Genomic DNA, 13,094 nt, shown 5'->3' with positions numbered 1-13,094 from the left:
TCGTTATATTGCACATTTTAAGATAATAAATAAATAATAAAATAATTACATTTCCCAAATTTGCCAAAAGAAAATACATTTACAGGGTAAACAGTTCATAATTGTAACAACCATTCTGTAGTGTCCATACCAGGAATAACATTCAAGTTGTGCATCTATTTTTCTTTAATTAAACTTTTTCACTGTATTTTGTGAGACAGATAAGACATAGAAACAATTGAAAAAACTAGCATATAACTAATATTGTAGCTTGTGTTGGACGCTGGTCTTATGCTTCACTGAGACTTGGTTCTGAGTTCCGTGTAGATTCCTTCCGTAGTAAGTACTTAGTATTTACTAGGTATTTACAAGGTAATAATTAGGTACTGCGGCACTTCAGTATTTTAATTTCATTTTCTGCTTTTGCACCTGAGAGAAAGATTGCTGTTGTTACTTTCTGTATTCAGCAAATTAAGATTTTAAACACAATCTGAGGCATTTTTATACACTCGTGTCATTGCCTCCCCGTCCTCCAGATGTGGATTCACCTTCCATCTTTTTGCTCTTCTAATTACTCTGTCTGTCTCTCTGTAAGTAGTACATGTGTGCATCACTGTGTGCATGTGTGTGTTTACCTCTTACCAGCAGTGGCCGTGGATTCAAGCAGATGCACCTGTTTTCCATTCCCACTCACTGGCACGGCTCTTCTCTGGTACTACAGCCCAGGCCTCATTGCTACTTTGAAATCTGCTTATGTATTAATCTGCTTGTTGCACCTACCTGTCTGTCTTCTCATTGTCCTGCGTGGAAAACCTACCTGCCTGACCCATTATCTAGAACTCTCTGTGGGAAACCTAACTACGCTGGGATCTGGGAACTGAAAGCTCGCCCTGGGGGGAAAGTTGAAGGACTTACCTGAATCTAAGCTCCTGCACACTGAGTTTATGTTTTGGTACTCTGAGAAGATCTTGGTGAACATTCATTATTGTTGTAAACTCCTGAACTTGTTCACTGAATTCTTTAGAAGCACTTGCAGCTGTGTCATGAATCTTTCTGGGGAAAGTGGGATAGTTAATTTCACTAAAACCAGAAACATTTGGTGTTACTACATTTTGCTGTAAATGTTTCCTCCTTCAAAATATCTGCTCTGAAGTAAAACTCTGTTTTCCAAGTCCTTCGAGTTTGTTTGCATCTTTTGTGCATCTTTGTGGTGGGCGCAGCAGGTTCCTGTTTGTTTGCACACAGTATGGAAGGAGCTCACAGCCAAATTTGTGTCCTTTTCATTTCTTTGTTTAAAGTGCGTCGTGCCAATGCAAATTGATTTTAATACCACCGAGAGTATGCAAACCAGCAGCTGCACTGAAGGTTTATTAAAATGCAGACGGCAGACTTTAACATTGAATCTGCAGTTGTAAAAGTGCAAAATATGTGAAACGATGATTGTACTTTATGTTTGTACTTCACTAGCTACAGTAGGTTGTTAAATGCATGTATCAATGCACTCTTATCTCACAGTTTCATTTATACAATCTTCCGATTTAGATTCCAACTCTTCACTGAAGCTGCAGTATGTAATAGATATGTTAAGGTCTATCTGATATCCTCGTGTTTGTGTTGTGTTGTTTGTGTTGTTCCTGTATCAACGCTGCATCTGACCAATCACGTTCCTGTGGTGTCATAGCTTTGAGAAAAACCTGCTGATGTCCACTCAGGAAAAAAGGGGGCGGGTGGGGTCAGGGTTAGAGTTGGGGGTTAGGATGTGATCATGGATACTGTTAGGGTTACAGGGCTGTAATTAGAGTTAAGTTGTTGGAGTTAGGGTTTGTTGTGTGGCTTCATAGTGTTTCCATGTTGTAAAACTATGACATCATTACAACGTGACTGGTCACTTGAACCTAGACCCACATTAGTTTTGTCGATCTAGGAAGTACAGCAATGCAACGATATCGGATCGTGCTATGTGTTCAACCCCATTCTTAACACCTAATGCTTCTATGGCTGCATTGCTCATCAAACATAAATATTATCATTTCCTACAAAAATATCCAGAAAATATCTTCACACATCTGACATTTTTGGTTTTCCACTCAAACAACTGTGGTTTTGTAAAAACGTCTGCTTCCGCAGCACACGTTTGCAACATCTGGGACATCCACTGCTGCTTTTTAACAGGTAAAATAACATGCCAGATTTGGAGAGGGTAATGAAGTTTTTATTGTTTGATTTGCAATATGCTGTGGTCGAAATACAGAGGTAAAAAACAAACAGTAAGCTTGGGATTGGTTACATGTTTCTGTTATTTTGTCAGCTCCCCTGAACTACACAATAAATATTACACCTTCTTCTCCTTTCCCACACAGTGTGGTTATCTCTCCCTCCTCTCCAGTCTGGTCACGACTCCCTCAACCCAACCCTCCCTCTCATCCTGCCTTGGGCCGCCATTGTGTATTCATTACCATTAAAGAGTCCCGGGCTTGTCTCACCATTAGGCCGCATTACTATGCTCTCGGCTTTCTGACATTGGTCACACTCTGATCGGTAATCTGGTCTGAACTGATGCAGGATTTCCTTGCGGGGGCTCTCCTCGAGTTGGCTGAGAGGTAGAAACAGACATACTCACATAGCTGCACACACATAGAGATTACATTTCTAGTGGATGCCTATGCCTCATTCAGATGTGTCCGGAACCAATGGCTGAGGCTTCTGATGACTTTCCCACCGTGGCTGGAAAATTGGTGCAGACCAGATTTGCTCCCAGTTCAGAGCTGGAGGATTGGGGAGAGCGTGGGGCAACACAGTGACGAATAGTGATCCTGTGTTGCACTTGTGATGAAAAGGGAAATGTAAAAGACAAATAACCTGAGTCGTCATGACTATAAATCACCCTAGAATTATACATATCACACCAGATGACAAATTAATGTCCCCATACTTTGGTTTTATGCTGTATCCTTGCCCCAAAACGTAGATCCACCATTTATTTTACTTTATTGTGGTAGATTTTCATTTGGAAATAGTTTGATGTATTTTAAAATAAAATAAAAAAGCAGAGCTAAGTCTTCTTTCTGAAAAACAAAAGTCATTTTGGTGTCAGAACAAAAGATCTTTGGGTTATTGCACCAAGGTTTATTTTAGGATGTGTCTGAAACAGTGTCATGAAAAACTCAATCAGAAAGTTTCTTTTCACACAATTACAAATGAAACAAATACACAAAAATAAAGTATTAGCAGAAACATCAATAAGAGGTGTCAGTGTCCTATGGCAGGAGTGTACTGAGGACATTTAGCAGCCACTACACTTTCCCCAACACCTTTAAATATCCCCATCACTACAAACCCCTTATTTAGAAGAACATAAGTACAACAAAAGCAACAAATTTGTACAGGTGAAACCTTGAACTATCAAATGTTTTGTAGTTCTTCTGGATTTTGTTTTTAAAAGGCTGTTTATCTTCTAACAGTGGTACACATGAAAGGTCACGATTGAAAATGCCTGTTTGTTCTTGTTGCGTTGAACCTCTCTGTAGCCAAGCAACTACACTGAAATCTTCATTTAGGAGTCAATTTGGGAGCACGGCTCAGTGGTGGTGCCGCTGTAGATGTCATTAGCGGGAGTTGTGAGGTTACGCAGATAATTTTTGAACATCTACATCTCTGTGAACTTCCAAGCACACGATTTGCTGTATTTCACTTTTTCAGTTCACATGCCAGTTTTGAATGTTTCTAATAATAGAGTGTTTAATAAGATTGTGTTGACACTATTCTTATCAAAGCATAATAATTATAATTTCTTTTGTAACAGTGACTGATGACAGTAAGTAGAGTTGGGTTTTTTAACCTTTCTATATGTTGTTACTGTTGTTGGTCTTAAATCACACTGACCATGGCTGTATAAGGGGACAGAGCCTTTCAGTCTGGTGCACCAAGGCTGTGGAACAGTTTACCACTACAATTACGTTTGCTTGACTCTGTGGATTCTTTTAAAAAGCAGTTAAAAATGTTTCTGTTCAAACAAGCCTTTTGTTGATCTACATATTTTATATTTTTTACATTATTTACATTTGATCTTTTACATTGTGTATAATGTCTATTGATTGTATTGTTTATTTTAATATTTGTGTACAGTGCTTTGTGACTGTTTGTCTGTGAAAAGCACTTAATAAATAAATTTTACTTACTTACTTACTTACTTATTTTTGAAAGACATCCATTTTAATTTTAATTTAATTTTTTTTTTTTTTGCCCCTTAATCAATATAGTGACGTCTAGTACAAGTCTTGCAGAATATTCAGAGATTTGGAAGATTTGGAGCACACAGTTAATTTGTATCTCGGACAGTTAATGATTTCTTCCATCTTGTGTCATTACAAATACAAATTAGGATGACTACAGCTTCTAGGAAATAAAGAATCTGCTGCTAATGCCCGATACAATAAGGAAACTTCATAGGTTTGGTGCAGTGTAAAATTCAACAAGTTGGCATAACTTAAAAGACGTCAACTTAAGAGGGTAAGTTATAGAGCTCTACAGTAACCATTTACTCCACTTTTCTCCACAGGTGCTTTACCAATCATTTTTCCATCAACCTTACAGTCACGTGTCTACAAAACCTCAATGTATTGATTATCCAGATGCATAGAGCCCCCGCAGACACTGGTGGCCCTAAAGCTGCAAGCTTCAGCCTCAATATAAGTGTGGAGTATTAATAATTTTAATTTGTTACCAGCTAAGTTCCCTCATGTGTTTAGTAAAGCACTTATATAGTTAAAAAGTCAACGTTCGCTACAAAAACAAAACAAAACAAAAATCTGTGGTCCTGGTGGGTAAAAGGGTTCCGTTCCACAGCATTGCCAGTAAATCACATTATTTCCTTAAAACAAGGTTGATATACAGACTTTTTTTTACAGAAGTACATACCACTGTTTCACTGTCGTACCTCCTCGTGACTCTGTTTTTGAGGCTTACAATATTATGGCTCATAATCAAAACCCCTGTGGTGAATATAAATGGGATTTTTACTTCCATTGACCTCCAAATCAACTGCCTTGTTAGAGTTTGCAGTACGTAAGGAATTTTATTATAGCACACAGAAGCAGGAGAGGTTAGTTAAGCAGATTTTTGGATGAATATAACTAAAGAACAAATGCCTTCATAAAGGGTCTAGATTTCTTTTTTGTTGTTTTTCCACAAAGAGTCCATCTACACAATATTTCTGTTACGTGTTAAGAAACAGTGATCTCACTGTTGCATCCCTGTGCCCCATACACCGCACCGTTACACGAACACTGGGTTTATTAACATTTGAACAATAGCCGGGAACAAAAACACTGACAGGAGCCACTAATTGGTACAGGAGTCTGAGTCATGGTGGCCTGTTGATAACTAAACCTTTACACTGTTCTTGGCCTCACAAACACCGACAATAACATTACACAGCCTCACAGTGCAAACAAGACATAAATGAAGTGAGCACAACTGAATTATTGATGTGAAGTGTTTTGCATTTTCCATCACAGAGGTCTTTCTTATCCATCTATTCATCCATGTTCTTATGGTTGTCTAACTCAGGATTGCAAGGTGGGGCTGAAGCCTATCCCATCTGTCATGGGGCAAAAAGCAGTGTACATCTTGGATATTTCTCCAGTCTATCACAGGACATAAAGTACAGTGCTAAATGCTGCACCACTGTGCCAAACATAAGTTAATAAAGTGAGTCAAAAAGGGTTGATTCTGTTCATCTGGACGTAGCATTTTCAATGGGAGGAACGTTTCGTCACTCATCCAAGTGACCTCTTCAATCTCAGCTGACTGCAGGTTTCCAACCTTAAAAACAGTACATTTGCATAATGACTGAAACCAGCACCACTGAATGAACAATGGGCTGTGGGGTCAGTTACTTGATTATAAAGTGAGTAAATTATAAGAAAAAACACTATAGAAAAAGTTCAATTGTTTGCATTCACAGTGTCAGTGCCTCTGCTGGTTGAGGCCGGTTTAGTGGAAAGTGAAGACCAGCTGTATATGAGGCAGGGTCACTCAGAATGTTTTCACTCATCTGTACTCATCAAACAGCCCATTGCCACAGGCTTCATTCACTGGCTCCCCTTGAAGCAAGGTTCAGCATGTTTTGAATTAGTGCATGTTGCCAGCACACTGATAGACCGATAGACACTGAGTTATGTTGGGATTCGTCCCCACCTGGGAAACGATCCTCTACTATTATACATTTGTTGTAAAATACAAAATGAAACGAAGACCCCAAGTTCAAAAATAAGGCTATCTATCTATCTATCTATCTATCTATCTATCTATCTATCTATCTATCTATCTATCTATCTATCTATATGACGGTGTGGAATTACAAAGCAGTGACTGGCACGATCTCTGTAACTGCACCCTATTTTTGCTTGAGGCAAGAGGCTTAGGGCTACAATCGCATCACAACTGACTCCCTGACCTGTCGGCAATTGAGCTGCAATGTATGCACAGTGGGCTGCAGGTTCTGAAGAGGTGGAGGTTGGAGGGAAAGGAAAAAGACAGTATCTGTGGCTCAGTCTCTCCACAGTGAGATCAGTGAAGCTCTCTTGACTCCTGCAAATGGGGCCGTTCAGGCAGTGCCGCCATGAAGGTCAATGCATTTGTTCAACCATGCATTTTGCATTCACTTAAAAAGCAACAAACCAGCTTGGCACATGCGCACAGAAGCCCTAATTAATAATTCAAATCTGCCCTGAAATGACTAACCAGAAACGTACCCACTAAAAAACTGATGTCTTCAAGAAGCTCCCTGCCAACTTATTCATTGTCCAATAACAGCATTATCTCCTTCATCATCCTATTACAGTATATGCGACTAGATGTTGCGCACCAATTCATTATGAGGGCTATGAGCTGACATTTCCCCTCCAGAATGGATCATTTATTTGGAGCACCTTGATGGCAGCAGCAGCAGAAGCTGTTAAAAGCGGTGAGCCAATTCGCAGACGGGTTAGCAAGTTATTGTGACAGCCAGCCGCCTAATTGTTCATTTGAGGTAATCACCCGACAAGTCAGAGCAATTTCGAGCACAATGCCAGAGACTAATGGAGGCGGACGTGCTCGCTTGATGAGATCAGAATCACGGGGCCGCCCGTCTGCTGAGTGCCAGGGGCTCCTGCGAGGGCATCTTCTTTGGTACTCAGGGGATTATCTTCACCTCTGCGCCATGACTGAGCGCTCACTCGGAGGATATTAGAAGGAAAACTGCAGGGTAGTGATAATATTACCGTATACGTGTCATCAAAACTGCATCAAAAGGTCTCGTCCGATCTCTCAAAGGGGGGAGCCAGAAATGGAGAAGCGTTTTATTCTTTTTTTTTATCTTGGGGTGAAAATCCGCTTAAGACGAGCAGCATATTGTGGGCTGATTGAGGCTGAAATTTTATTTTCACACCCCAATCAAGATGCTTTGTGGAGCTGCCAGCATGAGATGCAAACCTCCCTCTTAGCATGCAGGAAGACACTCCTGCCACTGCTCTCTCTCTCTCCCTCTGATCTGTGTGTGTGTGTGTTTGGGACCGGTGGGTGCGTGTGATGGATGACCGTGCAGTGCCGGGGCGTTCTTGGTTTAATTGTGATGTCAGCGCATGTCTGCGGCAACCCCGGTGGTAAGCGGTGACAGACAGGAGTGTGTAGATGTGAGTGTGCATGGGCCAGCGTCTCTGTCTGCAGCGCGTATGGGGAGGAAAGGAACTCTTGACATGATGTTGCTGGGGATTTTCAGCCGGTCCCAGAACGTCCGTGGGCTCTTGGGAGACGGGTTTGAAGAGTTTAGAATACCGGCTGATGGGAGAGGTGGACAAGTGAGACAAGTGTCAGATTAGCTCAGCGACTTGGTGGAAGTTGTCAAGGCAGAGAAACAAACTAGTGAAAGTGCTTACTCGGTGTGTATTTGTGTTTTTTGTTTTTTGTTTCACATCTTGCTCCTGCAGAAAGCTGTCAAAGCGCCTCAGATGCTGGAAAGGATTTGAACACCATTCGCACTATATATATATATATATATATATATATATATATATATATATATATATATTAGTATAAATCTCGCTGATGTGCTTGTATTTGCTAGTATTCAGAGATGATACATATTCCAAATGCATGATTTGGAATCATGAATGCTTCTGTAGTCCCTCAGGATGATCAGAGGGTGGTGCTGTTGGACCTGATCTTCCAAACGATCCACACTGTTCCTCAATAATGCATATGGCATTACATTCAGACAGGACAGATTTAACTGTGAGTCAAACAGAGGCGCACGGGGGAATCACTGTTTACTCTGAGGCGTGTTGGGAAGGAAGTAATTTAAGAAAATCTTCCATTTGGGCATGATGCATTTGATTAATTTAGCCCGAGCCGATCTTGTGTCATGCATGCGGCTGAAATCGCTGCTGTAACGACTATTGATGACTTATGTCAGAAATCTGATCGTGCCTCATTAATTTTTCTTGTTTTAGAAATAAAAAAAAACCAAACAAACTACGTTTTCCAATAGTTACAGGAGCATGCGACAGTTTAAAGACTTGGTTGTTTGCAGGAATGAGACAACTACAGTATGCTACAGTATTCTCACTTTCAGATCTACTCCCTTCTTGCGATTCAGCTCAGGTTTGGAAAACCAGGAGTCATGCTTATTTGTAAGAGAGCGAGAGTCAGCCAGTCTGTCTCGAGAGCCAGAGTTTTCAGTGAACATAGTGTGGAGTTCTTCAGGGAGAATATGTAATGAGAAGCATCTCTGCAACCTCTCCTCCTTTCTGGGGACTAACTTGTAGTAGACACACAGATAAACAGGCAGACTGGATGAAAATAGCGCTGACCAACTGTGCTCATCCGGTTCCAGTTAAAGCTGATGGACATGAAAACAGCAGATGATACCAGATGTGGAGATGAGAAAACATCCTTGATTCCTCCCAGACTGAAAGCAAAACTGTAGGAGCAGAACAGACGGCTAAATATTACTTCTGAGCGTGTAGCGATTCGGGGGCTGTTCGGGCTTTTGTGTAGCAGCAGCAACAACAAAGTGAATCGAGAATATTTCAAATGTGATTACAATGAACTGCCGCAACCTCCAAAAATTGCTCCCCGAACTAAACATTTATTGGCCTGGACTTTCAGTTTTGATGTTATCCTCGGTCTTTTTCAGAGAGCTATTGAGAGGTGATTTGAAAAACATAAGAGCCGCAATGACCTTACCGTGATGATGCAGCTGTGCCTTTGCAGGAGTGCCTGTTTCTATTTCATTTCAATTCAAGACTCTGAATTGGAGATTGCTCCAAAAGGCCAATGGACTGTAATGTAATTTGAATAAAAAGGCCAAACATAAGAGCCTGATGTGGCCAGCAACAAGGTTAGAGCGCACCGGCAAAGGTTTTTCTACTGTGAATTGGTTGCCTCAATCTATTTATCACCACTACAATCCAGGAGCTGTGACAAAGCGAGGTGTTTGAAAATCCCTCATGAAGGACTGTGTGCTCCGTATGGATTTGTTTTGGTGCGCAGCAACAAAGTGTGTGTACACACAGTTAGTTTAGCTCAAGGTAGTTTCATTTCCTGAATCAATGACTCGTTTTCAGGGATCTTCACCACAAGGCTAAGTGATAATCGTTCACTGGTGAAGGGGGCCTTGCACTCGGGTGACTGACAGAGAACCTTTCAAAAGGAAGTGACACAGGAAATGTTGGGCCCCGCGTCCGACGAGCGCGGACCTCCTTATGCCAGCCTGCTAATGAATTCTGCCACACAGTGCCTGCGTCCAGAGTGGCAGCATGGCACTGGTCGCTGAGTGGGCTCAGGGGACAGCGAGGGTGTGAGATGCCATCTGTTGTGGTGCTGGGCTCTCCATTACTCTTTGCACAAATGCAACAGGACAGAAAAAAGAACCACAGTGAACAATCCGTTCGGGGGCGGCTGTGGGCTGTGGATGGTTACTAAGTTGCACAATAACCACAAGGGAGCCAGGACATCTGAAAACTTTCATAACAAATTACAGCTGTCGCTCCTGCTGCACCTCTTTTTACAGAGGATCGATATGAGCTGTGGACGTCCAGTGATTTGCAATAATTATAGAGACCGGTTATAACTCAGCCTGTTATGTCTGCTGTTTTTAAAGCCTCCATGAGAAAAGTGCAGCTTTTTTAAAGTCTCCTTAAAAATACACATTAACCCCACTGATTTGTTTGTGGTAATTCTTCATCTTTTGAACAAGGAATCTTCATTATACTTCTGTCGTTAGACGTATAACTCGGTGACATTTTTTTTTTTTTTCTTCTCCTTTAAATGACAGATATAAAGAGACTCTTAATTATATTAAAACAAGCTTTAGTCTACGTTAGGATGAGCTAACTTATTTTCATTAATCTATTCAGACAACAGTGGTCAGCAGGGTTAAATTAGGAGTTAATTACCAAAAGTGTTCACTGACCCATCCTAATTATTGAATTCAGGCATTCCAATCACTTTCATGGGCACAGGTGTATAAAACCAAGAAGCTAGGCGTGCAGGCTGGTCCTGCAAACATTTGTGAACGGATGGGTCGCTCTGAGGAGCTCGGTGAAATCCTGCGTGGTACTGGCGTGGATGAAGCTTGCAGAAAAACACTATATACATTAAGTACCAGTCCATTTGCTTGAACATATTAATTATTTGTTAGAGTTTTAAGTATCTTTTCATTTTAAAGAGTTTCTGGCATTGCTTTCACAGGATGCATGCGTCGGCTTTTGTTTCAGGGTTATGTTGTCATTACATATTAAAAGCATTCAAGTGGTGAAACATGGTTGGATTTAATTTTTATATGCACAATAACGCAGACTGTAACTGATCCGAAAGCAGTGAAACCAGAGCCAGGAGAAGCTTGTCGAGCTCACTGGTGTTCCGTCAGTCTCCCATCAGACCAGCGCCCTAACAAGGGTTCAGGGCGCTGTTACAGCTCACCTGGTTGAGCAAGCATTTCACATGCTGAAGACCATTGCAGGGAAGACTCTGTCTTTTGACACACTGTCTTCTCCCTACTATCCTATCAAATAAAGGTTAAATGCCTAAAATAAATCTGAAGAACAAAACACCACAGGTTTATCCATAATGCACGTGTAAACGACCCCAAAACTGCAGATGTCTCAGCTTGCCCTACTTTATTAAAGCGACACAGGTATGCTAATGAAAACAAGTAAAGTTAATTTATAAAGCACATTCCACAGACAAAGTCACAAAGTGCAAACCAATAAAACAGATACACAAAGTTACCCAGACACATAATTACCAAACGCCTGTCTGAATATTTGTCTTTAGCTGAGCCCAATCTCTGCATGTTTTAAAAACCAGTGAGGGGTATCAGCTAAGTTGTTAGGAAGTTTATTTAAAATAAAATAAAACACAAAAGGAAAATACACCAATGAGGATGCTACCAAACATGCACAAACTCATATGTAAATAAATGTTTTTTGTCCCAAAGAGTAGAAGTTTAAGACCTAACCTCTCATGTAAAAATGAACAAAAACGCAAACTAAATATTTACCGAGTCAAATCATCCTCATGTTCATTTTGAAACATTTTATATAGTTGTGTGAAATTAAGCAATGATAAACTGGTTTTCATTTCCACTGTGTAGTTATTCCACATTGTTACTCTCTTGAGTGTATTACTGTAATATTTACTATTAGTTGTTACAAGTGGTTTATTAAACTTCTTAAAGTTTCCCCTCAGTGGATGGTTTCTTTGACTAACTTGAAACAAATTTTGAATATTTGGGTTCAGTGTATGAAGTCTTGCACTGTACATAATTCAGACTGCTTTAAGATCAACCAGGTCATTAAATTTAAGTGCTTTTAATTTAATGAAGAGTGAGTGAGCAAGAATCTCTGCTCGGAAGACCAAAAGGACCAGTTGGAAGTATAGGTCAATAAAAGATCCCGGATAAAACAGGGGGCCTTACCACATTAAAGATTGAACAAACTTAAAATTGGTGGAAACAGAGAATCTGTTAATAATATAAATCTTGAGCATTCATGACAGTCTAAAGACAGGGAACTGTCCAGAATAATCCCAAAGAGGCTAGATTTTGCAGAGGAACTTTGAGAACACAGTCAAACAGGTTTTTAAAAAGCTCATTAACTTTGAAAAAGTGGGACAGCTGGATCTCATCTGCATATAAATGGCGAGTTGTTTTTTTTTTGTTTTGTTTTTTGGACAATTATCTGTCCAAGAGGCAGGGAGATGTTTGTGAGATGAAATTTAAACCAGTCTGATGCTGCTTCAAACACATCCACCACCTGATGTAATTTATTTAATAAGATCATCTGATGTACAGCACTGAAAGCTGGACTCAGATTTAACAAACAGAGTAAATGAAAACATTATAAACAGTATAGTATAGCATAATTTTCAGGATCCACTGGTATTAAAATATCCCTTTAACCCACCAAACAGGCAACTGCTGCCCTGAGACAGCAATAATGTTGATGTAAACAGGCAATGGAATCAACTGGGCCCAATCACTGGGCAAGCAGTGCTGCCTGGCTTGCCCAATAGAAATGTTTTATTGTAAGGAAAACCAGTGATTGAAAGTGCAATAACAAAGAAATAAAATACATACATACAAACAGATATATAACTTTTAATTTGTTTATTCTATTTTAATCATTTAATTTATTGGTAAATGAATGTAGACAGAAATAAACAGAAGCCATTAGTTACACCATGAAAAAAGACACTAACCTTATATACAGTCTAATGCTAAGCTAGTAGCTAGCTAAGCTAGTAGTTGATAAAACTCCCTCCAAATTACAAAAATGGCCTGAAAACAAAGTGGAATATAAAAAACACATTTGCTGATAAATAAAAAGCTGATTTTTCAGTGAAGAATTAACTCACTAAACACTGAATTTCTAATATTTTCTTGTATGGAGGATGCATGGCAGCCAGCAGGAACACTCATTTTCACGGCTGTGTCATTTTGTTTGAGAGTTATCGCCAAACCACAGCTTAAACTGAAGCAGACCTGTCTGTTGCTGTTGTGCCGCATGACTCAAAGAAAATTCTCAAAACAAATAGATGTGGTCCCACTGAAACCGTGACAACCCACTGAC

The sequence above is a fragment of the Neolamprologus brichardi genome, chromosome 23 (genome assembly GCF_056152115.1).
Source record: "Neolamprologus brichardi isolate AB-2024 chromosome 23, ASM5615211v1, whole genome shotgun sequence".
Lineage (NCBI taxonomy): Eukaryota > Metazoa > Chordata > Actinopteri > Cichliformes > Cichlidae > Neolamprologus > Neolamprologus brichardi.
This window is presented reverse-complemented; position numbering follows the sequence as displayed.